A 27,020-nucleotide genomic window follows, 5' to 3' on the forward strand; every position below is an offset into this window, starting at 1 on the left:
CCTGATGCCTTAAGAGATGTCCTATCATCCTGCCCCTCCTCCTTGTCAGTGTTTTCCACATATTTCTTTCCTCTCTGATTCTGCGCGTAACCTCCTCATGCCTTACGTTATCAGCTGACCTAATTTTCAACATTCGTCTGTAGCACCACACTTCAAATGCTTCGATTCTCTCCTGTTCCGGTTTTCCTACAGTCCATGTTTCACAACCAAACAATGCTGTGCTCCAAACGTACATTCTCAGAAATTTCTTCTTCAAATTAAGGCCGATATCTGATATTAGTAGACTTCTCTTGGCCAGGAATGCCCTTTTTGCCATTGCTAGTCTGCTTTTGATGTCCTTCGTCGTCCGTTCATCACAGGTTATTTTGCTGCCTAGGTAGCAGAATCCCATAACTTCAAGTTCATGAGCATCAACCATGATGTTAAGATTTTCGCTGTTCTCATTTCTGCTACTTCTCACTATTTCGTATTTCTGTATTCAATAGATTGTTCATCCTACTCAGTAGATCATGTGATTATTCTTCACTTTCACTCTGGATACCAATGTCATCTGCGAATCTCAACATTGATATCCTTTCAACTTGAATTTCAATTCCACTCCTGAACATTTCTTTTATTTCCATCACTGCTTCTGCGATGTACAGATTGATCTGTAGGGGCGAAAGATTACAACCCTGTCTCATACCCTCTTTAATTCGAGCGGTTCGCTCTTGGTCGTCCACTGTTATTATCCACTCTCGGCTGTTGTACATATTGGGTATTACGCGACTGTCTCTCCATACAGCTTATTCCTATTTTTCTCAATTTTCCTATTTCGAACATCTTACACCATTCGACATTGTCAGAAGCTTTTTCCAGGTCGACAAATCCTATGAACGTGTCTTGATTTTTCTTTACTCTTGCTTCCATTATCAACCGCAATGTCAGAATTGCCTCTCTGGTGCCTTTACCTTTCCTAAAGTCAAAATAATCGTCATCTAATACATCCTCAATTTTCTTTTCCATTCTTCTGTATATTATTCTTGTCAGCAACTTTGATGCATGAGCTGTTAAGCTGATTGTGCTATATTTATCACACTCGTCAGGTCTTGCAGTCTCCGGAATTGTTTGGACGATATTTTTCCCAAAGTCAGATGGTATGTCGCCAGACTCATATCGCCAGACTCATACAATCTACACACCAACGTGAATAGTCGGTTGCATCCTAGGATTTTAGAAATTATGATGTACTGTAATCCATACCTTCTGCCTTATTTGACCTTAAGTCCTCCAAGGGTCTCTTGAATTTTGATTCGAATACTGGGTCCCCTATTCCTTCTAAATAGACGCCTGTATCCTCTTCTATTACATCAGACAATTCTCCCCCCCCCTCCCCACAATAGAGGCCTATCCGCCCTCTCCTGTGCATTTAATAGTAGAATACCCGTTGGAGTTTTAATTTCCCCGAAGGTTATTTTGACTTTGCTGAGTCAGTTCTTCCGACAATCATTTCTTTTTCGATTTCTTTACATTTCTCATGCCACCATTTTATCTTAGCTTCCCTGCACTTCCACTTTATTGTATTCCTCAGTGTACTGTATTTCTGTATTCCTAAATTTCCATGAACATTTTTGCATTTCCTTCTTTCAGCGATTTGTTGAAGTATTTATTCTGTTACCACTAGTTTCTTCTCAGTTACCTTCTTTGTTCTTATGTTTTTCTTTCCATCTTCTGTGATTGCCCTTTCTAGAGATTTCCATTCTTGTTCAACTGTACTGCCTACTGAGTTACTCCCTTTTGCAGTAACTATAGCCTTGGAGAACCTCAAGCGTATCTCGTGATTCCTTAATATTTCTGTATCCCACTTCTTTGCGTATTGATTCTGTCTGACAAATTTCTTAAACTTCATCCTACTCCTCTTCACCACTACATTGTGACCCGAGTCTATATCTGCTCCTTGGTACGCCTTACATTCCGGCATCTGATTTCGGAATCGCTGCCTCACCATGATGTAATCTAACTGAAATCTTCCCGTGTCACTCAGCCTTTCCCAAGGTTACCTCCTCTTTTTCTGATTCTTCTACAGAGTATTCGCTAATATTAGCTGAAATTTATTACATAACTCAGTTTTCTTTTTCCTCTCTCATTCCTTGTCATAAGCCCATACTGTCCTGTAACCTTTTCTTCTACTCCTCCCCCTACATCTGCATTCCAGTGCCCCAGGGCTATTAGATTTTCATCTCCGTTTACATACCCGTTCAGTATCGTCGTATAATTTCTCTATCTCTTCATCTTCAGCTTGCGACAGTGGCATGTATACCTGAACTATCGTTGTCGGTGTTGGTTTGCTGTCGATTCTGGTAAGAACAAACCAATCACTGAACTGTTCACAAAAACAGACTCTCTGCCCTGCCTCCCTATTCATAATGAATCCTACTCCCTTTACACTATTTTCTGCTGCTGATGATATTACCCTGTACTCGTCTGACCAGAAATTCTTGTCTTCTTTTCATTTCACTTCACTGACCCCTACTATATGTAGATTGAGTCTTGGCATTTCCCTTTTCAGATTTTCTAGTTTCCCTAACACGTTCAAACGTCTACCATTCCACACCCCGACTCGTAGAACGTTGTCCTCTCTTTGGTTAATCGATCTTTTTTTCATTGTCACCTTCCCCTTGGCAGTCCCGTCCCGGAGATCGGAATGGGGTACTATTCCGGAATCTTTTGGCAATGGAGAAATCATTATGACGCTTTTTCAATTCCAGGACACACGTCCAGTGTACACAAGTTATGTGTCTTTAATGCACTGGTTTCCATTGCCTTCTGCATCCTCATGCCGTTGATCATTGGTGATTCTTCCGCCTTTAGGGGCAGTTCCCCACCCCAAGGACAAGAGAGCTCCCTGAACCTCTATCTGCTCATTCGCCCACTTTGATAACACTGTTGGCAGTGTGAGGGTGACCTCTTACGCGGAAGTTTTCGGCTGATGCTTATTATTAATCAAAATTCAAGCGATGGCAAATTTCGAACCTAGGGCCAAGAACGTTTTGATTATTAATCCAAGACGCTACCCCTAGACTACGGGTGCCAAGTTTTTAAGTACCTGTCCTGTTATGTGCCATAATACAGGAATCCCATCTGCAACTTGCAGCCCACACTTCCTCTCCTGCAGTCACCTATTGCTTAATTGGCCCTAGATGAGAATCTTGCTCTTGTCCTCGTGATTCACCCGAAGAGGAAGGTATTTCAGTCACACATCTGCCATGAATCTTCAGAGTTAACAGAATGTTTCCTTTCCTCCTCAAGTATCCGGGTAATCAGGTCAGTCTTACGCACATGCGCTATGATCCAACTAAGAGCCTGATTCGTTCCGAGGATAAACTCTAGTTGTCCCAAGCAGAATTTAAATTTCTCAGGCACAAAGAACAACAGCACGTATAAGGATTAAAAGATCAATCCACCAAGTATCAGTTTCGAAACAAGCTGTAGACAATCATTATCAGCAACATGAAACACTTAAAATCTAAATAAGCAGTATTCAACAGCATGTTACACCTGCTCATATAACAAAATTATTTAAAGTCAAATATATATTTTTCCTGAGTAAGTAAATTTATTAAAACCATGCACTACCATGTACCGTACTCAACTATTGCTAAGTAATACTCTAGATCAACAAGGGAGTCATGAGGTCACCATTTCTCGCCACAGCTTTGCATGATGACTGAATTGGTGAAAGTAGTTGCATCAGTCATCCCAATATAATTCCACCATTAATAGAAACAGCACAAATGATCCCCAGTAACGAATCTTGTTAAATAGACTAGATTTACAAAATTGCAAAAGATAAACTGTGAATCCCCGAGAGTACTCAAATATACAGACAGCGCCAGTCAATGGCAATGAAACATGTAATCCTACACCGAACACAATTAAGTATACCAATTCTCAAAAATATTAAACACTCCAAGCGGAATAAAGATAGTTTTCATTAAGAATCAAATGTAGATCACAGTACACTTCCCAATTGGGAATTATCCCCTTAATCACAGAATAAAACCAAAAGAAAATGCTCATTCGCTGCATAATAGGCTAGTATCCGTTCCATATAGCCAGAAAATATTACTCAGTGCCAGCTGTACCACACAGAAATAAATCTTCCATATCAGATTATTATTATACAACACATATAGCCATCCATCAAACAAATAAATTAATTCAGCATCCAACCAATAGATAGACACTCACTACAATTAAAAGTTTCCTCTTTGGTAAAACACATGATGAATTACTATTCCCAATTGAATATAAGAATATGTTTCAGTAAAACTCTTGTAAAAATCCTCTCCACAAACATAAATTCATGAAATCACTCGCACATAGTAGCATTCCAGCACTCAGAGACACTAAAAGAAAAAGTCGACACATATAGCAAAATGTGCAGTTTTTATTGATAGCACAGCACAAGAAATAAACAATAGTACCAGGAACGGAGAAAAGACAGAAGTCAGATCAGTAAATGCAATACTTTTCCACTGAGTACGTGAGCTGTATGTTATTAATGCACATATAATTAAAAATGAAATTCCATTATCGGTAACAGTAGCTTGCGCAAACAATTCCAGTATACTACTGAGAAGAGAGGAACTGTTCCACACATGTACGAAAGTCCCCAAATACACCGCCATTTTTCTGAAAGGGAGTAATTAATTTATTCAACCCAGATAATTTTTTATGAGCAATAGAATAGCATTTCTACTTGTAACTGCAAAAAATAAAATGGTTTCAAAGCATTGGCTACAGTGAATAACTTATGATCTACCCATTAATAACTGTGAAGTGGTAGGGAGTTAGTTGGGGAGTAGTAAGGTGCTGGAATAACAATACTGTATGTACGTAAACAGTAGTTTATTATCAAAATACAATGGAACACTTTACTGCTAGTAAAACAGACATTTGAACAGTGGGAGAACTGACAACTAGTAAATATAGTTGAAAACTACACTCACCATATCAATGAATAAAATCATTAAACTGCAAGGGTGCAAGGAGATTAAAAAAAAAAGATCGTTGCATTGTGGCGGACCCAAAATAAAATCGCCTTCGCTTATCAAAGTAAGTACTAAGCAGTTGCAACAAGAATTACTAATTTCCATGTGGCGTTTCTCGTTAACAGACGCTTACAGGCCAAGAACTTAAATTGATCAAACAAATAAGTTATTTACCAATTGTACAAATGGGTAAAGGCCAACATGGCGGAACCTTTCAAGTAATTAAATTTTTCATACAAATTTCATTGCAGAAATAGATGCTTCGCCTTTAAATATCGCACAGCCCTGACCAATCTTTAGTGAACAAAATTTCATCACGCAAAAAACATTAATAATATTTAAGACAAATACAGGACAACAGAATCAAAGGCAAGTGGCAGACAAACAAATTTTACAGTGGGTAACGGTGCTTTAAGCTTTACACAAAATTTGCTTTAGAATACAATACACCCATTTATATTTGTTTTAGTCGACCTTAATCTAGGATCAAAACAAGCCTCTGCGCGCAGGCAGGCTACTAGCCGGATAAAAGCAGTGAATCTTAACGGCATAAACACTGGCATCACATAGAACTGAAATACAGAACGCCAAAGTAAGTCAAACACTGAATCTCAGGGTGTTATAGACAAGCAAACAACGCTAGCAGCTGATCAAATATATAGAAAGAATTTGCTAAGCTCGGTGGCCAGAAACTGGAAACAAACAAATCATAATATAATTAACACAATTGGTTAGTTCAGCAAACTAGTTCGGCAAATGGCTAATGAAGATTCAGCTGGCCAACTTTTTTACGAAATAGATTCTTCCACATATGTATGAAGAATTTACGTTACCACAAACGACATGACAACAGCCACAAGACTACCTAAAGCATGTAGTGAGGCCTCTTTCCGGTTTCACTCTTGAATTCGACAAACAAGTTATTAAATAACGGCTAATCTTTGCTGTAACACACACACTTAAGCAGAATTAAACACTACTCTAAGAAAATACAAAACCCCATTAAATAAAACAACGCTGGTAAGCACTGAATAGGTAATATGTCAGACAAGTTGCTTACAGAAAAATTTCAGCAGTGAGTGCGGGCTAGCGTACACAATCAACCAAGCCACTCTACCCAGTAACATGGTAAGTAGGAAACAAAATCCAAAGAACAATTCACGTTCGCAACAAACCACGAATATATGTCCAGAAAATCGGATAAACACAGCCTGATAGAGAACTGCAAATGAGTGCTTTCGCTAAAGAGCGGAATATCGGAAAAACGACCACACTTACCAGGTAGATCTGAAAGGAACCATGATGCAATGGGTCACACGGCAGTTAAGAAGAAAATTACTGCCTGTTCCAGAAAAGGGTTCACCATAAAATCCACAATGTAGGCACGCATCAGTTACCCGAGCAGGCTAACTTTAACCAATATTCAAGTAGCTCACACTTACGTTTAAGCCGGCGTAATGGCACCAATAACACTCCGTAGACTCGGCCGCCGTCTTCAGTTATGTTTGGCCCAGTGGAGAGCTCACACACCCTCGATAAAGCCGGCTCTCCAACTCCCCCCAACACCAGCAAGTCACTCCCCTTTCTGCCTGCTGTGCACGTCCCTGTATCCATACGTGCAGCTGCCGACACGCCGACTTGTTGGCCTGAATCCTCCAGTTTCCCGCGAACGGGGCAGAGACAAACATAGGGAAGATGCTATCGATAAATGAGCATCAACGATATCACTTGTTGATGGCACAAAATGCAACAACTACCTGAACCTTTCTCACAGAGAAATACACAAAATAATTATTCAAATAGCCAACAGAACACCACAAGGAAACAGAATATGTTCAACATGCAGTCAGCAGATGCAATGTATCAGGTAACAAGGTAAAATATTAAATACATTAAATATATTCGCAATTGCGAATAAGGACAACCATCAGCTGTAGACTGGAATGACAACAATGAAAATTTGTGCCAGATTAGAACTCGAATCTGGATTTCCCGCTTATCGCCTCACCATTTGGCTATCCGTCAACGACTGTTGGCAACACTCAAACATCCATATGTCGTCAACCACGTGTTTACGACCTTTTCTCATACATCCATTACGTATATTCCCGTATAGTTCGGACGTTGTACTTGAAACTCGCTTGCCCGGTATCGGCACAGAGTTCGCAATTGCGAATATATTTAATGTATTTCATAACGACTGTAGGACATGCTTGTTCCATGCATGCATGTCCAAAGGAACTTTGCCACGTTGTCAGAATAACACAGGCACTGCAATAGCGTATTTCTCTGCCGATACCGGGCAAACGACCTTCAAGTACAACGTCTGAACCGTATGGGAATATACTTAATGATCGATCGTAAATGCCTGGTTGACGACATATGGATGTTGGAGCTGGTCATAAGTCGTGAACGGATAATCAAATGATAAGGCGACCTCTCGCGATAAGCGGGAAATCCAGGTTCGATCACCAGTCCGGCACAAATTTTCATTGTTTTCATTCCAGTCAACACCTGATGGTTGTCCTTATTCGCAGTTGCGAATACATTTAATATATCTCATAACGGCTGTAGTTGCAGAAGTACCTATTCCTTTGGCCATGCATGCATGCACTTACAAAACAGATTTTTCCACATATGTATGAGTAATTTACGTTCCTAAGGAACTTTGCACGTAATCAGAATAATACAGGCTCTTCAATATCGTAATATATTAAATAGTCACTGATCTTCAGATGAATCAATAGTGTACTTACGTCTTCACATGATTTTACACAGACCTAAAAACATGAAATAATAGGAATTGCAAGTAAGATGAGTGCAGTGTCCATCAGATGATTCACAAATAAGAGATGCAGATACAATAGTGCCTTGGACAGGATAAACATGAAATGATTACATAACACGAACTAAGTTGAATGATATCCTTCTATATGCACGGTCATGAGTTACAAAATCCAGAACTACACTGAGAGGATAATTTATTAAATAACGTAAATTGCAGTTAACTACGAATTTGTGCTCATCAGGAAACTCACAAGCAAGACTGCAGGATGAGTCATGTGTAACCTGCCTTACACCACCATTATTTGATAAAAGCTACACTAGCAAATGAATTATCAAAAAACGCAAAATTCATATCCGGACAGGAAGCGGACAGATCTATGCTGCTCTTTATCTTTTGATTTAAGTTAGATATCATGCAAGTATGTATGCTGAAAAATGTCCCGTACTGAAATACTCTTTCACATATAAAGTTTAGACCTATTAAAAGAAATATGATAATCTTATTTGACTCCAAAGTATATAGACGAAAATCATCACTGAATAATAGAGATACCATAGTTGTGCACAATATCATAATAATGGACTTGACTAGACATTTAACTCATTTCCAGAAACTTATTAAGTTCTGATAGTACAAGGCCCAACATTTCAATGTTTTGGTAAATCAGCTTGTAACCATATTGTATGCAGTGTTCGTGTTTGCCTCGTCTGTTTGTCCAGCGTCTCAATCTGAAATCTGAATATTCACAGATACAAGTGTGTCATATGGTACTTGCCGCAAGAATATCTCTCGTCTTTCGGCTACGATGCTTACCTAGAAAGACCCGCTGGTTCGATCTGTCGCGCATGAGGTCGGCAGGCACTGCGTACGGCAGGAGACTTGTTGAGTTCCGTCGGCGGCAGCGAGGCGGAAGGTTGCTGGGGAGTGCGCTTCAGTGGGTTCTGCTGTGAGCCACCTTGAGGTTCTTGTGCTGGATTTTTGTTCCTTGAAGGGAATTCTTTCATGATTGTTTGAATGGCTTGGGACTAGTGCTCAAATGTTAACGCGGTTGTAGTGTTGCAAAGATCAGCTGGACAGTTATTGAATTCGTTTGGGTTATTGCGGTTGTGATTACATTTTCATGTTGTTTTAAGTGGTGCACAGATCAATTGGACAACCATAGTGTTCGTTGGCTTTAGCAGTTTGTTGTTTAAATTTACCAGTGGTTTTCGGCTCTGCCAGATCAGCTCGGCAGTTGCTGTGTTCATTTGAGTTGTTGCAGTTGTTGACTGATCATTCTTTTGGGTTCTAAGTGTTGCACAGATTATCCAGGCAACTGTTAGCGTGGGTGATGTTGCTGCAGTTGCTGTTTTTATATATTAATGAGGATTTAATTGCTACACAGCTCAGGCTAGTAGCTTTTGAGTTTATTGTCGAGGCTGCAGGGTGACTTTGGTGATGATCATGGCACTTGTGAATTGAAGGAGCTAGTTCCGTTATTTGCCATTTCTATTAAGGGCGCAGTAGTAGGCGCTGTACACCAAGGAGATTATACTTCAGTGATTACAAAATTTACCATTATTAACAAATATATCCTTTAGCCTTCACTATCTGGAGTTAGTGTGTGCCCTGTTGGCCCAAGGAGTTAATCAGTTCTGGCCGCTCACTTGGTTATTAAAATACATGGTTGTTAAGGTATTGTAATTGAGATAATTGCTCAGCTCTCCACTCATGAACTGCTCGTGGGATCGAGCTAGGGTTACACAAGCATTCCTCTGTATACTGAGCGATGCGCCTCCAGCACTAACATCCTTGGCAAAATGAGCACAAAATAACTTGTGTGTAGCGCAGATGCAGATGGTGAGGGAGGGAAGCAATCAAGAATAGTGGAGTAGAGGAGGAGGATCAATTTGGGGGGAGGGGAGGGGGGGGGGGACTGCATCCTTGTGAACGACCACCACGAGGTACAGCAGGTGCAGTTATACGGCTGAAGCCGATGTTCGAGTGCTCGAACATATAACTTGATCATCTTTAAGCTACAGCTAGCAAATTTGCAAACAATCGGAGTAAGAGGTTATTCCAGTATGGTCGGTAATTATATAAATACAGAGTGTCTCACAAAGGGGTTTACACTGAACTATAATAACCAGAACAAAACTAGGGCACATAAATGGTCACGACGTTACCGAAGATTTACTGTTGAAAATGTTCAAAATGTCCTCCATCGACAAGAGTACAGCGCCTGCAACGCTGTGAATCGATACACATGTCCTTCATGTCATCCAGCATATGTGGTTTTGCGGACGTAGACGGTGTCCTCCAGAGTATCCCAAAGGAAGAGTGGCGTTAGAGAGGAAGATCTGGGTGCAAACTCAACACTTTCTCGTCAGCCTATCCACCGCTCAACGAATATTTCATCCAGGAATTACCGCGCATCACGATGGCATTATGACGGTGCACGGGCTCATCTCGGTAAAGTTGGTGAACAACTGGTGCTAATCGGTCCTGCAAGATAGTTTAATACTTTACATCTGTCTCTGGTTTTCAGAAAACAATGGCCCTGCAAATGCTCTGACAGCCCGGACATACGAAGCTGATAACCAGGAAGAGGAACAGCTTGTTCTTCCGCAACATGGGAATTATCTATTGCCCAGTACACATAGTTTGATGGTTCCTTTCAATTTAAACGTTGCCTCATTAGACCAAATAATGACATAAGTCAGCTATTCCCTATCGCACATCTTTCCTTTCAATTTAAACGTTGCCTCATTAGACCAAATAATGACATAAGTCAGCTATTCCCTATCGCACATCCATTCATTAAATTGGAGGCGCTTATCCGGATCGTCCACATTGATCGCGTGAAGCAGCCTGGAAACGTAGAGTTTCCACTTTGCCTGCTTTAAAATACGGTGAACGCTTGGTTTTCTTACACCCGATTAATGCGCAGCTTGCCGTATGGACTCTTTTGGGGTTCATGTGAAAGCTCGTAACACTGCGTCCACCCCACTTTCGTCCGCTATTGATTTCTTCCTGACACAAGTTCCCTTCCTCAGATCGCGCAAACTTCCTTCCCTCTCAGATCTGTCGGGTGATTTTGTTACTGTAATACGTGATGGTACCTCAGTTTGAAACTATCGCCCCTGCATTTCTTTATGCTTTCAGTTTCTAATAACACTTTAGAATCGACTTCCTTTGCCCCAAGAACACGTTTATAGTCACTTTGTTGTCTACTTGTAGTTACTAGGAACTGAATGTAAACAAAAGAAAGCAAATGAGTGGCTACACACAACAGGCGTCAGAGGACCATATAAACAAAATTGGATGTGGTTACCATTAGTACCGCCTTAATTATTAAATTTCAGGCAATGTAAACCCATTGGTGGGACTGCCTGTACAGATGTTCAAAGTCAATAATTTCTCACTAGTGTAACAAAAAGGAAATAGTTATAGAAAGAAACGATGAACCAAAGAATACTAATATCGACCATGTGCAGCCAGAAAAGGAATCTCATAAAACAAAACAGGGATAAAACATGTGTAGCAAACAACTTCGCTTACTACGATAATGGCAGTGTAAAGTGAAGAATATGTGTCACTTGGAAATTACATGTCAGACTCTGATACCCCAGTCTTCGACATTACATTAAAGTAAAATTCATCCTCCTCCATTTCACTGTGAATGTTATGCCAGCTGTATCTGAAATTTGTAGGGAGCGGCAACTCGAGTGGCCTGCAATGTATTCTCTCTTTGTCCACATACATTTATGCTGCGAATATTATGCCTCCTGTTATATAAACTGTCCTGTTGCACTTCATTACTTACGCCTTAAACGCTGCGCTGAGTTAATAGCAGAGATATTTTTCCTTATTAACTCAAATTTACGCACTGAAGTGGATGAAAATGGACTAATTTAACAAATCATATTTCTTTGATTCACTTGAACATCACGTACGAGGTGTTAGTTAACCTGTCTTCCTGCCACGAAGTGTAGCTCACTGGCAACATCTGCCCTTATAGATATTTAATTTTTGCTGCTCCCTTTCTTCTGTATCCTAAGTACCGCAGACGTTGTTATCTATTTCCTAGATGCTTTTTCCACCACAAAATATCCTACTCAGTTTAACGTCCGAAATTCGAACACGGCATCACCAACGTAAAAAGTAATTAATACTCAACACTTGGAGGACTAATGCCGCGACTAAGCGGCGGCAAGGGCTGGCTTCGAAGCTTAAATCCAACGACTTTTTTCGAGCTTCTACTGCAACGTTAAATAAAGAATGTCCACCTGAATTCCTCCAGTCACATGCTTTTCTAATTGCACTACAATTAATTCAGTTCAGCGATCATCCATGCTAAGGACAACTGCATTGTGTCCTGAACATCAAATGTACTTAAGATGGGAATAAGACACACACTCATTTTCGGTTCCCAGCGTGATATTCCTCCCTGGCATGTAAAATATTGGAACGTGTACTGAATGTTTTCAAACTCATTATTTAGTGAAATGGACTGCCCCACACAATTACATTCATTCAAAATTTTAGAAAGCATTCAGGAGCACAGCTATCGGTATAAATGCTAAAAATCAGACAAAAACAGGCTCGATCGCGTTTTCAGATTTTTTATTTGTTAGAACACAGTCTCGGCCCTTTCCGCTGACCATCTTCAGACTTTTGACCGCCATTATGGCCATTATGGCCGTTGGTGGCGACGGACGGAGCGAGATCCTTGGAATCAAGACTGTCACTGCAGTGAGGATCTTACTCCCAAGGATCTCGCTCCGTCTGCCGCCATCAGCAGCCGTAATGGGAGTCAAAGGCCTGCGGATGATCTGAGGAAACAGCCGAAACCGGCTGCTAACATATAAAAAATCTGAAGCTATCGAGACTGTTTTTATCTGATTTTTACAATCATTCAGGCTCAGTACCCATACAAAACTGTCACTGTGGAAGTGTTAATAAATACACTGAGCAATTCAATTTTGCTATCATCCCACCTGCACAAAAGAATACTCTACATTCGTCCTGAAGTCTTTTTGAAATTGAAAGTTAACCACCAAATTGTCAACTAGCGCACTCCACTAACTTAATCCCAGAATAGGAATTAAGTGTTGAAAATGTGCTAAAGTTAATGTAATATTTCTTCATTGAAGATAATCCAAGGGTATGAAACAACAATGTTAACCATACTCATGACCAAATAAATCACTGCAGAAGGTCATACCAGTTGATAGAAGTCACAGCATTTGCATGGGACCAATTCAGAATTCATCTTGTGGTTCAACACAACTGAAAATTAACTGTATCGCTTAACTGCCCACGCATAAATTTTAGTTTGCATACAACGTACCAGAGTAGGAATTATAAAATTATCCACACAACTTTGCAAGCACACAGAAAAGTTTCTGCTCCTATATATTCAATGTCGGCAAGTATTTGACAACACGCCATTATCCTCCTTTTATCAAATCACACCATAAGGTATCAGTTGACTGTAGAAAGGTACAATGATATGATGACCAATGTACGGGCATACTGAATTGACCATCGTAGATGCGCGGACTGGGTGTGAAGATTAAGACGCACTGAACTGATTCATTACCAAAATAATGCACATTTTGTGGTTCACTGTGTTCAAATGTGGTAGATTCGTTGTTGAATGATTAGGATACAGCTTCCAGATGAGAAAAATGCAAGCATGCCAGCACAGCAATATGTTTAACGAGAATAATCAACACTGACAACAGTCAATACACTCAGCGATCATTCGCATCACTTTTTCATAAGGAAGACACTAATTATCAGAAACTCGCAGGTGACAAATATGTAATACGTTCAAGATAGCACGAAGCTCTGCCAAAAAGGATTTCAAAGTTCAGCTGAACTGCCAGTAATTTCAGAAGCTTAAATTATGAGTATTGTCACATTTAAGGCTGCCAAAAACTTCAAACAATACCCGATTAAGTATACCGACGGCAAAATGAATCGCAGCACCAAAAAATAATTAATGTAAGAGTATTGAAATTTCTGCAATACATTTGTCTAGCTAACATGTTTAAATGACTGACATTGCTACATCATTGATTTATGTTAAGTGCGAGATAAGTCGTTACAAAAGAGAAATGGTAGTACATTAATAACTGGTGTAGTCATCAGAACGTTGAATGCAAGCATGTAAACTTATTGTGTTGTACAGGTGTCGGCTGTCAGTTTGTGGGATGAAGTCCACGCCTGTTGCACTTACTCAGTCAGTAAGGGACGTTTAATGCTGTGTGTCTGGATGCCCTGGAGCTACCGTCCGATGATGTTCCATACGTACTCGACTGGAGACAGATCTAGCGATTGAACAGGTCAAGGCAACATGTCGACACTCTGTAGAGCATGTTGGGTTACAACGTCTGTACGTGAGTGAGCGTTATCCTGTTGGAAAATACCCCATCGAATGCTGTTCATGAATGGCAGCACAGCAGATAGAATCACCAGACTGACCTACAAATTTGCAGTCAGAATGCGTAGGACAACGACGAGTGCCCCTGCTGTCACACGAAACCACTTCTCAGATCACAACTCGAAATGTAGGTCCAGTGTGTCTAGCACACAGAGGTTGGTTGTATACTCTCAATTGGCCTGCTTCTGACCAACATGCGACCCTCATTGGCATCGAGGCAGAACCAACTTTCATCAGAAAGCATAACAGACCTCTACCCTGCCCTCCAATGAGATTTCGCTTGATACCACTGAAGTCGCCAACGACGTTGGTATGGGGTCAGTGGAATGCACGCTGCAGGACGTCTGGTTCGCAGCTGTCCGTAAGGTAACTAATTTGTAACAATACGTTGTATCACTGTGGTGCCAAATGTTGTCCAAATTGCTATTACAGACGCAGTACGTTGCGCCAGAGCCAAAAGCCGAACACGATGGTCTTCGTTTTCGGTAGTGCCACGAGGCTACCCGTGATCAGCTGAAAGCCGACCACTGTTCTTTACTTTAATCACCGAGTTGATAAGACGCTATGACTCGGGTTTTTATGAACTGAAAAATTGAATTGAATCAATGCAATCTAATTAACTTTATTTTAAGTTTTTTAGTGGCAAGAACGTTCACAAACCATGATTTAATTGAAGGGAACCTCATGCAGCCACTGTCCATACATGTACAAGAATTCATCTTATAGATAAAATTCGTTCTTCGAAAATGTTTTTGTTCTGCGTAGCGTACAACACTTAATAATTTGAAAAATCTTGAGCTAGTTTGTTAGCTAAAATAATTTTCATGTCTCTGTCTTCGCTGACTCATGTTTTGAAGTTCAGCAGTGTCGTAAACTTATCTGTATAACTGAAAACGTTATTTGTATAACTATGATCTCTCCTTAAGGCAGGTGATTCCCCCACTACTTTAATACAATTGCAATGAGTGTCACACGTCTCGAGAACGCAGTTTTTGAGTGAACACATGTGAAGGTATGGAACGAATGAAAGGTTAACGTGAACATTGACCAAGGGGAATAATAAAAAAAAAAGAAATTATAATAATCGCAAATTTTGCTCGCACGTGATCTAATGTTGAATAATTCGACGAAAGATATCACATTTCGTATGTATATACCCTTTCAGCTGGCCATGTGTCTTCACATTACCATATGGATACAACAGACGAAAGAGAATCACTACATATTAGTATTGACGACCATAGTATTATTTGGTGACTAGAAAAGAAATGAGATAAGCTACTTGAAGCCTTGGATGTCTAAGATAAATCTGTATAATGGTTCAACGTGTTCTGAAAGCTGAATGTGTGAACAAACCCGTTAATAACGATTGAAACCTATGTTGTGGAAAGAAATCTAAGTCAAGTACATAAAGCAAAAGTGTGAAAGCCAGCAACCATCTCACAAAAATCCAGAACGAAATTGGTTGAATATGTGCAGTTCGCTATCACAAGACAAATCATCTATATCACAAGGGAGAATGGGCACGTCAACATCAGGGCATCAAGCGGAAGACCAAGAATGAGTCTTTGTCCGCTGGCCTTGTGAACCGACTCTGCTGTCAAGCTTCGTTTTTCGCATCAAAGTTTGAACGACTTAGTAGGAGATAACTTGGTTTCCACCCAGAGATGTACTCCTAGTGACTACAGACTTTCGACGCAGAAAGGTGCCTAATGACGTCAGCATGACCTATTAAGTAACTTCAGCTTAGTGAGGATCACGTGTGTTATACATTTATCTCATTCAGAGCTTCCACATACAGAAACTGTAACAGAAGTGTAGAAAATTTTGAATACGACATCCTTTATAACAAAATATAGTTTGCCACATGGAGTGAATCACGCTAAGACATACACATAAAGACAATCTAGTGTTGGAACATTCTTTACAATCTCTCCCTCTCCTTCCCTTCCTCTCCTTTCCTCCCTCTCCCTCTCCTTTTCTGTCGCCCCCCCCCCCCTCCTCATCTCCACATTTTGATGTATATTGGTTGTGTGTAACACGAAAGTTGAAATTTGAAATGTGGAAACAGTAAAGTAAAAGTAAGCTCTAAGAGATCGCCATAAGGACAAGAGAAGTAGAAATATGGGCAAGTATGAAACTGACAGTTAAAAGTAAAATCGATATGGAGTAGAAAATATGAAGCGTAGACTGCAGCAATGGATATACAAGGGAATTATAAATGTGCGCAACGACAAGAGACAGTACATTCAGACTGATTAAGTGCAATTTTGAGGAAATGAATAAAATTGTTAGTGATAAAAGGCCAGAACGGCATTAAGAAGAATTTGTCAAATTGTTCCAAGAAGAAATGGAAATACGAATCTGAATCCAATACTAGGCCGTTGTTTGAAAGAACAGTGAAAATGAGTCAATGAAGATTCTTAGCAGCAGAGTGGAGTTGTTACTGATACGTATGCGAAGGTCTTCAGTAGTACTTCACTTCACTTGTGAGGAAAAATATCAGTGAATCAAATCATACAGTTACATCTGACTAATGCACCTGACTATACATACAGAATAGTCAGAAAGAGTCTGAAAACATGAAGGGTATTGTTGGAGAGGTTGTACTGAGATATAACTGTTTACAAAGAAAATGTATTCATTCTGCCGTTTCCTAGTTATTTAGCATTGTAGTCAGCCAATCACATCGTCGCAAATTCAAGCACTTGGACGCCCTAAAAAGCGATAATGCACAGATCTGTAGGCCGGTGAGTTACCACTTGTTGACATGTTCATTACCAGTTAAAATGTGCGTTTTTAGGAAGTGATAAAACGTAAGTTTGAAAAATTAAGTCTGTTCGGTTTGAGGGAACCGGAAGAAGAAACCGTTTGGCGGCACCGCCGCTGGAAGGCTGGTTGGATATGCGTACGCGACGTCCTGTTAAATAACTTCAGTGCTAAATAATCCGGAAACAGCGCAACGTATGGAATTTTTTTCTTAACAATTATTCCTCAGCGCAACGTCCCTTACAACACCATTAAAAGCGTCTACGACTGTTTCTTACCACCCTGTATATGTGTTCAAGACATCAAATTTCTAAAGAAGTGATTACGATGTTCCATATCACAATTACTGGGGACAACCCTGATCACAACGTTTTAATATATCATAGGAAGAAAGAAAGTTCCATCTATCCAGTCGTCGAAATCAAATACACTCCTGGAAATTGAAATAAGAACACCGTGAATTCATTGTCCCAGGAAGGGGAAACTTTATTGACACATTCCTGGGGTCAGATACATCACATGATCACACTGACAGAACCACAGGCACATAGACACAGGCAACAGAGCATGCACAATGTCGGCACTAGTACAGTGTATATCCACCTTTCGCAGCAATGCGGGCTGCTATTCTCCCATGGAGACGATCGAAGAGATGCTGGATGTAGTCCTGTGGAACGGCTTGCCATGCCATTTCCACCTGGCGCCTCAGTTGGACCAGCGTTCGTGCTGGACGTGCAGACCGCGTGAGACGACGCTTCATCCAGTCCCAAACATGCTCAATGGGGGACAGATCCGGAGATCTTGCTGGCCAGGGTAGTTGACTTACACCTTCTAGAGCACGTTGGGTGGCACGGGATACATGCGGACGTGCATTGTCCTGTTGGAACAGCAAGTTCCCTTGCCGGTCTAGGAATGTTAGAACGATGGGTTCGATGACGGTTTGGATGTACCGTGCACTATTCAGTGTCCCCTCGACGATCACCAGTGGTGTACGGCCAGTGTAGGAGATCGCTCCCCACACCATGATGCCGGGTGTTGGCCCTATGTGCCTCGGTCGTATGCAGTCCTGATTGTGGCGCTCACCTGCACGGCGCCAAACACGCATACGACCATCATTGGCACCAAGGCAGAAGTGACTCTCATCGCTGAAGACGACACGGCTCCATTCGTCCCTCCATTCACGCCTGTCGCGACACCACTGGAGGCGGGCTGCACGATGTTAGGGCGTGAGCAGAAGACGGCCTAACGGTGTGCGGGACCGTAGCCCAGCTTCATGGAGAAGGTTGCGAATGGTCCTCGCCGATACCCCAGGAGCAACAGTGTCCCTAATTTGCTGGGAAGTGGCGGTGCGGTCCCCTACGGCACTGCGTAGGATCCTACGGTCTCGGCGTGCATCCGTGCGTCGCTGCGGTTCGGTCCCAGGTCGACGGGCACGTGCACCTTCCGCCGACCACTGGCGACAACATCGATGTACTGTGGAGACCTCACGCCCCACGTGTTGAGCAATTCGGCAGTACGTCCACCCGGCCTCCCACATGCCCACTATACGCCCTCGCTCAAAGTCCGTCAACTGCACATACGGTTCACGTCCACGCTGTCGCGGCATGCTACCAGTGTTAAAGACTGCGATGGAGCTCCGTATGCCACGGCAAACTGGCTGACACTGACGGCGGCGGTGCACAAATGCTGCGCAGCTAGCGCCATTCGACGGCCAACACCGCGGTTCCTGGTGTGTCCGCTGTGCCGTGCGTGTGATCATTGCTTGTACAGCCCTCTCGCAGTGTCCGGAGCAAGTATGGTGGGTCCGACACACCGGTGTCAATGTGCTCTTTTTTCCATTTCCAGGAGTGTAATTCATGGAAATATCCCAATAAAGCAAAGCTTGTTGGTTGATTTGTATTGTGTATAGAATGTACTTAGTGGTGTTATAAAGGGAAGACAATGAAGGGAGTGTACGTTGCCGATTAGTGAGGGCTTAGTGGTTATCTGGTGTAGAGAGCCTAACGATTGTCGACATGTATTATTGTCGCCATATAGATGATTAGCTTAACAAAGAAGCAACCAAAGTTGTAGAGTGTTACTTACAAGGGAACCTCCCCATCGCACCCCCCTCAGATTTAGTTAGAAGTTGGCACAGGGATAGGCCTTGAAAAACTGAACACAGATCAATCGAGAAAGCAGGAAGAAGTTGTGTGGAACTATGAAAAAAATAAGCAAAATATACAAACTGAGTAGGCCATGTGCAAGGTTCGCAACATCTAGGAGACTGTCAGCTTGCGAGCGCCATGGTCCCGTGGTTAGCGTGAGCAACTGCGGAACGACATGTCTTTGGTTCAAATCTTCTCTCGAGTGAAAACTTTAATTTTTTATTTTCAGACAATTATTAAAGTTCAGGCACTCACACATAATCAACTTCGCTCTCCAAAATTCCAGGACATGTTTAGATTTGCTTGGAAATATGCAGGATTTGACTGTCTACACACGCAAACATTTGAAAACGTAAAAAACATATGTTTTGACAGAGCACAGGGAATACTGTGCGACTGTGAAACTCATTTGTTCAGTTTATGTGACAACTATTATGTTTTCATCACTTTTTTGGGAGTGATTATCACATCCACAAGAAAACCTAAATCGGGCAAGGTAGAAGAATCTTTTTACCCATTCGCCAAGTGTGCAAGTTAGGTGGGTCGACAACATATTCCTGTCATGTGACGCACATGCCGTCACCAGTGTCGTATAGAATATATCAGACGTGTTTTCCTGTGGAGGAATCGGTTGACCTATGACCTTGCGATCAAATGTTTTCTGTTCCTATTGGAGAGGCACGTCCTTTCGTCTACTAATCGCACGGTTTTGCGGTGCGATCGCAAAACACAGACACTAAACTTATTACAGTGAACAGAGACGTCAATGAATGAACGGACAGATCGTAACTTTGCGAAAATAAAGAAAATAAAATTTTCACTCGAGGGAGGACGCGAACGAAAGACCTCTCGTTCCGCAGCCGTTCACTCTAACCACGGGACCACGGCGCTCCTTAGCTTAGATTGTCCTTGATATTGCCTATCTTTCACATGGACTACTCAGTTTGTATATTTTGCTTATTTTTTCATAGTTTCACACAACTTCTTCCTGTTTTCTCGATTGATCTCTGTTCAGTTTTTCAAGGCCTATCCACTACGTCAATTTATAACTAAATGTGAGGGGGGTGCGATGGGGAGGTTCCCTTGTTAGTCAAAACACAATTAAAAGTTAAGGTTTGTTAATTCCTATATTTTACCTTCTAAAAATACTATCAAATATGGACCTGCATACATTTTGACTCAATGACTAACATAGCAAGTATGTCTCATGCACCAAAATAACTCAGGAAGAGAATATGTTTAGGGTGGCGTTGACGAAGAGATCGTTGTTGATAGAACAGAATCTTGGTAGGACAGAGATGCGAAAGGGCATCTCCGATGTCTTTCTGGAAGGAACTGCCCTAGCATTAGCATTAATTGATTTTAGAAAATAACGGAAACCTTTTTCATTATAACAAGAATGAAGTTTTGACCCTACTCCTCCCGAATTGAGACCAATGTCCTAACCAATGCAACATCTCACCCTGTAGGTCAGGAACAAACGTATGATGTTTTAGTACGAAATCTCATCTGATTTGTTAACATACGATAAGAACTTTGTAGCATACATTACCTTACGTCCTTAAAAATCATTCGCCGGCCACGGTGGCCGAGCGGTTCTAAGAGCTTCAGTCCGGAACCGCGCGACTGCTAAGGACGCAGGTTCGAATCCTGCCTCGGGCATGGATGTGTGTGATGTCCTTAGGTTAGTTAGGTTTAAGTAGTTCTAAGTTCTATGGGACTGATGATCTCAGATGTTAAGTCCCATAGCTCTCAGAGCCATTTGAACCTTAAAAATGATTCAAAACATTGTTTCCGATACTCATCAGAGAGTTATTGGAGAAATGCAGTTATCTAGGACAAAAATTCGAGATAGTGTATCACTACGTTCGTCGAACTAGTTGTACGTCAGCTTGCGTAATTGTACCGTAATGAGTACATGTCAAGTACAGCGTTTCCTTTGTGCCCCTGTGGACTGATATGGAAATTAACGGAATGGACATGCCGAGTAACAGTATAATCATCTCATAAAGCAGCGTATTACTCAAGGAGAGACAAATGTCATCACCAAGTTATATATTACAGAAAATGATTTAATGCAGTGTACTGAATTATAAACTGGTATTTGAGAGCGGTACATCAGCAACTTTTCTCACTCAAGACATACAATATTGTGTCACCGTCTACATGCGTGCAGCCTTCATTCCAATACAACCGCATCCGTTCTGTGATTTAGGTTTCTGAGTAACAAGAAGACGAGTGAGTAATATTTTCTTCTAGGATGTGAGGGACAAAATTTGAGGGATGGTAGGTCACGACACGCAGGTTCATTTTTTTGTGAGGTATGCGCCTATACTCCATTCACCGAAACAAGAGACGTACTGTAAACACGGCAAGGCGCGTGACCACAGCGCTGCCGTCGAGGGGTGTACAAGGCAGGGGCGTCACAAATTAAAAGATGAAAGTCGCGTTTTTTATAATTTGGCACCTGAACATGATAAAGTGATCCGAGAACTACCTTCCGACACCTTGTCTTACAGTTTATATTAAAATTTATTGTCACTGAAAAAGAGAAATATTTAAGCTTTCAGGAAAAGTTGTTTTTTCGCGTTACTCTATATTAATCACGCCATGTCTCCTAAAATGTGTGTCGCAGAGCAAAATAATTTTATGAATGCCTTCAGTACTATATGTTGATGACGTCTGCATATTTTCTGCCCAATAGAGTCAGTAATAGTGAAGTAATAAATTAAAATCTCACGTCTGATGCAGAACTTTTACCAAATCACCATCCGAAATATAGTAAGCGACAAACTTTTCCCCTTTAAATTTTTTTGTGGGGGTGTAAGCGATAAAAGTTTCAGAAAGGTTTGAATTTAATTTTGTAGTTTGTTCGAATGCGATGGGTGCAACCGTTTGTCCTTTATGAGCGATGCATTTGCGGTTCGCAGGCGCGGCGCTCAGTCATTGTGGCAGTCTCAGTTGCAGGTGTGAGCTCGTTAGTGGGCGTTGTACAGCGGCGATTTCAGGATATCTTCAGTTCATCTGTAAAGACGCTTGAAAGACTAGTTGCTGATTATTGGAGTAAGTATATGTGTATGTAGTCACGCTGAGCATTCACTGTTTATGTGCGCATCTAATAGCATCGCATGGTTTCTTATTTTATACATTCACTTATTTCATTAGCATCACATAAGGCTGTCCTCATTATGTCACCATGGATTCAGCGAGCGAGGTGGACGTGTCTGAGTCCAGCAAAGAAGCGAGCAAAGAAGAAATCATTAAGTTCTTCTGAGAAGCAAATGGTGCTTAATGTGTATAAAACGGAACTGTTACATCCAAAGCTGTCGATGAGTGACATTGTTTCGAAAACAGCTGCAGCTACAGGTGTTGGACGTTCTTCAGTGTATCGTGTGATAAGTGAGTACAAGGCCACACACTCTTTGAAGTCTCCCAAGAAAGTAAAATTACAATAGAAACTTTCTGAAAGTGTTGATGACTTGGATAGAAATGCGATACGAAGGAAAGTACACGATTTTTTTTTTTTTCGTAACGAATTGCCAACAGTTGACAAAGTGCTTACACTCGTGAACGAAGATGCAGATCTGGGCAATTTTAGTTTATAAGTTATTGAGAGAAATGAATTTCAGATATGTCCGGCGTGGGCGCGATAGCATGCTAATAGGCAGGGATGACATCATTTTATGGAGGCGGCGTTATCTTCGAACCATTAAACGGTTGAGAGATGAAGGCAGACCCATTTACTATTTGGACGAGACGAGGGTGAATGCAGGACATACCCGAAGCTATGTCTGGGTAGATGACACTATAAATTCCTCAAAACATGCGTTTCTGTCCGGATTATCCACCGGAAGCAAGGGCCCATCCTGGTGAAGGGAAACGTCTGATTATCGCACACATTGGCAGCAAAGCCGGGTTCGTTGAAGGATGTTTGTGGACTTTCGAATCCAAGAAAAGTGGAGATTATCATGAGGAGATGTGCGCCGAAACCTTAGAGAAGTGGTTTCAAGATGTTCTTCCTCGGCTTCAGGAAAATGCAGTTATTGTTCTTGATAACGCGCCGTACCATTCTCGGAGAAAAGAAAAAGTTCCCAATGCGAATTCCAATAAGCACGAAATATCAGAGTGGCTAAAATCTAAAAACATCGATTTCGAAGACGGTATGTTGAAGAAAGAACTTTTAGATATAGACAAAAATCACAGAACAGCGCACAACGAATACGCAATAGATGAAATGGCGAATAATGCAGGGAAAACTGTTCTCAGAATTCCTTCGTACCACTGTGAATTAAACGCCATCGAATTAGTGTGGGCCAGAATCAAAGGCTATGTTGCAGCGAAAAACAAAACATACAAAATGCCGGAAGTACTACTAGAAGAAGCAGTAAGAATAGTGACTGCAGAGGATTGGAACAAGTGTGTCCTCCATGTGTAAGAGGTGCGAGCAGATGTAATTTCGATGTATTGCTCATGCGCTGCCTGCGATATGCGAGGTATAAGAGAATCGCTGACCAGAGAGCAGTGTTGACTGTACGAACTGTGTAGCAGTAGCAGTAAGTTGTTGCCAGTGTGTGTGTCTGCTCTGGACTGGTCTGGTGTATCATGTTGGCTGGGCCGGTCGCGGTGCAGCGATGCCGGAGCCTGAGTATTATTGTATAAGAAAGCAATAACGTGTAAATGAAATAAATGAAACAAACCGCAGTGGATTACTATGAAGTGGGAATTTCACCTTCGGAATGAACGAAAGAAGATGCAATACATCGCCACGAAGAGTAAACGGATCAGAATTAATAAACATTAACATGAATATACTATACACATCGTATGATAGCAGTCTTAACTAATTATTTTTCTTTCAGAATACGAGGCGATTGATGCAGGCTGTCAGATAGAACTACACATCTTAGTTTTAGTGATGAAATATGCTAGAAATAAGGAACTCTATAGTATGAATAGTTGTATGAAGTAAATGGTAATATGAATAGTGAAGTGTCTTTTTGCAGATGATAATGAATGATGATGAATAGTGATGAAGAATATGGTAATATGAATAATGAAGTTTTTCTTTGCAGGTGATGATAATAATGAAGTTATGGTGATATGAATAATGAAGTTTTTGTTTACAGGTGATGATAGTGATAAATTTTATATGGCCACTAAACGCACCACTTTTAAGTTTTTCTTTGCAGATGAGGATAATGATGAAGTTTATATATTTACTGTTAGTTAAGAAATGCTATGTAGTTATTTAAGTACTTGTTGCAGTTCGTTTTGACAGTATGTCTTATGTCGCATGGTATAATGACTGAAGGTTTTGGAAAGGACAGCTAGAGTACATATATATTAAGTACACATTTCATTACCTGTTAATTCGAAGTTCACTATTTTTCAGCATAATATGCGTTTCTTCTTTCAGCTCAATAATCCATTTTGTATTTTTTCTAGGAGAAGCTATTCACAAAGTTAATATGCTATAAGCAGTTAGTCATTAAACCTGTTCTAGTACTTGCATTTTTTTAACCCATTTGTGTGTGTCATTCATGAATGTGATCACATATACTCTACTTGTTTCATAACCTAGCTACAGCTGACTCATGACGAATGACGTTACCTATCCTCATTTGCAGCAATAAGTCAAAAGCAAATGTTTTCATGCGCCAGCAATTAATTGTCGATCCCAATGCAATGCATTGCTAGCACAAAAAAAATAGACCTTGAATAATAGTTACAGTGTGTTATATTGTAAATATGTCTTATCTCACTGGAATGATGAGTTCTGAGTAATACTGAATGATGTTTTCTAATCACAGACCTTGAGTAATAGTTACAGTGTGTTACATTTTCAATATTTCCTATGTCACTTGAATGATGAGTTCTAAGTAATACTGAATGATGTTTTGTAATAATGCATAAATACTATGCCAATAATTCCTATAAAGAATATTTTTGTTATACTCTATAAATGCTGTGCCAATAATTAACTCTCATTTTGAATGATAACTTCTGAACAATACTGAATAAGGTTTTATAAAAATATAAGAATACTTTGTAACTGGCCAATGAGTGCCAATAATTATTTTAAATATGTCCTATGTCACTTGAATGATGAAAAATGTTTTGTACTATTCAATACTTGCTATATGTTTAGTAACTGGCCAATGAATGCCACTGTTTTATTTTAATTTTGTATTATGTCACCTACATGCTATTATATATGAATACCAATAGCTTGATGCTACACTCATTAGCTCCTGTTTTGAAGGATGACTTCTAATGGTTTGTAACTGGCCAAAGAGTGCCAATGATTACTATAACTAGATGAATTATGTAAATGGTATGCCATTAATTAACTCTTGCTTTGAATGATCACTTTTAAATGGTTTGTAACTGGCCAATGAGTGCCAATATTTACTGTCATCGGATGACTTATGAATAATATTCTGTAATACTCCATACATAGTACAGAAATATTTAGTAACTAGGCAATGAGTGCCACCAATTACTCAAATCGCTTGATAGACTAGTGTAATTCTCAATGATGACTAGCATAAGACTTAAAGTCCTTCATCTTCTGACCTAATTACCAGAAATTACTGCAATATACGTTTGTCCTGTCTATCCTTATGATCATGGAGCACTATATTTGGTTTCTGCACTAATTCTACGTTGGTGAAAGAGTGTGGTGTTGACACACCATTGTGTCCACTACCTTGAACAATGGAGATGTTATTATGGTTCCACTGTTTGGTGTACCTAATGTACTACCAAAATGATAACATTGAATATTTATACGAGTTTTCAGTGTCTTAGCTACACTGATTAATACTTCAGGGAAGAGAACTTGGTGTTGTGCTTCTGTAGAAAGATATGGACTTTCAGTGCAGCTACATGCAACCTACTGTGCTACAACCATGATGCAATCCTTCCCTTTCCTATCCTAGTTCTTGTAAAATGGTAAAAAAATACTACAGTGTGTATGCACTTTATGTCATTTGTTAATGTGTTTTGTACTAATTGCATATACATTTTGTCATTGCTAGGTATGTTCTGTACTACAGTGCGTATGCACTTTATGTCATTTGTTAATATGATTTGTACACATTGTGTATACATTTTGTCATTGCTAGATATGTTCTGTACTACAGTGTGTATGCACTTTATGTCATTTGTTAATACGATTTGTACTCATTGCATATACATTTTGTGATTTCTTGATATGTTCTGTTGCTCATGGCAAGTCCAATTGACTCACCATTGCTGCCAAATTTTTGCCCTTCCAGTGGAGGGTTATGTAAGAGGTCCGAGCAGATGTAATTTTGATGTATTGCTCATGTGCTGCCTGCGATATGCAAGGTATAAGAGAATCGCTGACCAGAGAGCAGTGTTGACTGTATGAACTGTGTAGCAGTAGCAGTAAGTGTGCCAGTGTGTGTGTCTGCTCTGGTCTGGTCTGGTGTATCAGGTTGGCCAGGCTGGTCGCGGTGCAGCGATGCTGGAGCCTGAGTATCATTGTATAAGGTAAAAGAGCAGCCTCGCGCATATCTAGCAATATTATGTAAACTCCCATGTACATCTTTTAAAAATGTTCTAATAATAACACGCATTCATTTCAATTTAAAGAATTTAATTTTTTTTTTCAATGCATGATCATTCCGATTGTTGCAAAAGAAAAGTCATTTGCTTCCTTTCATAAATAACAAATGTATAGGCCAGCATTGCACAGAGCTGTGACGGAAAACAGCTATTGTAAGAGCAGATAGTTGCCGAATTTATCGAGGTGAGAATTTTTGCTTTTTATTCAGAATGATCTTACAGGGCCATGACGCAGCACTGCTGTCGTCCAAATTTTACCA

This window comes from Schistocerca americana, chromosome 3, assembly GCF_021461395.2.
Source record: "Schistocerca americana isolate TAMUIC-IGC-003095 chromosome 3, iqSchAmer2.1, whole genome shotgun sequence".
In the NCBI taxonomy this organism is placed as follows: Eukaryota; Metazoa; Arthropoda; class Insecta; order Orthoptera; family Acrididae; genus Schistocerca; species Schistocerca americana.